Below are 1,513 nucleotides of genomic sequence, written 5' to 3'. Positions count from 1 at the left end.
AGTATTGAAACAAAGAAAGCAAGGCAGATGCAAGCCTTTAAAACTGTGACACTTTTTATGGGTCAAATAGACTCAAAAAATTGTAACGGCAGCTGCGGGAGGGTCGGGGGGCAGGGGGCAAACATATTTTTTTGTCAGGCGGCCCATGATTCCTGGCGGAGCCCCTGGTGCTTAGGGTCTTCAAGGGTTTAAACACACAAAAAGCAACTGGCCCAGACAATATGTCTGCTTTCCTTCTCAAGAACTTTGCAGAGGAAATTTCTCCAATTTTCAGATCTCTATAGACACTCATTTGTTACCAGATATTTGGAAGAAATCAATTGTCATTCCATTTCCAAAAATTTTTTGTCCTCAAACTGAGAACGACTATCTCCTAGTAGCGCTCACTTCTATTGTAATTAAATCATTTGAGAAACTCATGTTGGAGCTATTACAAGTGGAAGTGCGGCCATTTCTGGATCCCTTCCAATTTGCTTATGCTAAGGCTATTTTGACAATGTCACACCTTACACTAAAGCATCTGGAGAACTCCGCAGCATATGCCAGACTTGTTTTTGTCGATTTTAGTTCAGCTTTAAATTCTATCCATGTAAACATTCTTCTCAGAAAATTGGTACAGTTGAAGGTTAATCCTTTTTTAACTAAGTGGTATTATTCTTTTCTCAGCGAGTAAAATGCAATTCAGTTTTCTCTGATTCTGTCAAGTAGCACAGGGCCCAACCCCAAGGTTGCGTCAGTTCGCCTTACCTTTTTATTTTGTACACAAATGAATGTGTCAGTTCTCTACCCAATCAGTATATAATTAAATTTTCAGATGATACTGTTATTCTGAGTCTCTGACAATTCCAAAATCATAAAGCTGCTGTAGATAAGTTTGTTTTATGGTGCGACTCTCATAAGTTACAGATAAACACCTCAAAAACTGCTCAGTTATTTCTGGATCCTAATCAATCAGTGACCGGAGTCCTATAGCCATACATGGCTGCCCCATCAAACAGGTTCCATCTTTTAAATATTTAGGTGTGCACATAGATGGCGATCTGAGTTGGTGCACACATGTGACAAATGTATGTGCAAAGGTTCACCAGCGTCTCTATTTTCTTAGACAACTTCGATTGTGTGGTGTTTCTAAAATGATAATGTTGATTTTTTTTTTTTTTTATAGGCCAACCGTTGAGTCTGTTCAGATATGGCATCACTGGATGGTTTGGAAATCTTACTGTTAAATTAAAAACTCAAATTCAAAGTCTGGTGAAGATGGCAAGTAAGATTATCAACACTCTGGATCTATCTTCTCCACAATAGCTGTTTGAGCAGGCTACCATCAGGCAAGCTCAGAACATTTTGTCTGATGGGTCACATGTGCTCGCATCAGAATATGTTCTTATGAACTCTGGGAGAAGGTTCAGGGCCCCCCGGTGCAAATATAACCGTCTAAAACATTCATTTATACCACTCTCCATTAACCTGATAAATGGCAGACTAGCGGGGCCTGGACAGAGTAACAGGAGGT

At 39.7% G+C, this 1,513-nt stretch overlaps 1 protein-coding gene and 1 long non-coding RNA gene across 2 annotated transcripts in view; both read left to right on the top strand.

The window, feature by feature from the left end:
- The window catches only part of LOC106938875 (metallophosphoesterase domain-containing protein 1-like), a 36,989-nt gene that overhangs the window by 19,334 nt on the left and 16,142 nt on the right, over nucleotides 1–1,513 (top strand). The window lies entirely within an intron of this gene.
- Nucleotides 1,425–1,513, top strand: part of LOC106938876 (uncharacterized) — a 4,086-nt gene continuing 3,997 nt past the window's right edge. The window contains exon 1 of the long non-coding RNA XR_001422710.1: nucleotides 1,425–1,511. This is a non-coding gene — a long non-coding RNA (uncharacterized LOC106938876). The remainder of the gene's footprint in view (nucleotides 1,512–1,513) is intronic.

Source organism: Poecilia latipinna, unplaced genomic scaffold (assembly GCF_001443285.1).
Source record: "Poecilia latipinna isolate Pla-1442-1.1 unplaced genomic scaffold, P_latipinna-1.0 Scaffold2716, whole genome shotgun sequence".
Taxonomy (NCBI): domain Eukaryota; kingdom Metazoa; phylum Chordata; class Actinopteri; order Cyprinodontiformes; family Poeciliidae; genus Poecilia; species Poecilia latipinna.
Note: the sequence above shows the minus strand (reverse complement) of the source record. Positions and strands in the feature narration are given on the sequence as shown.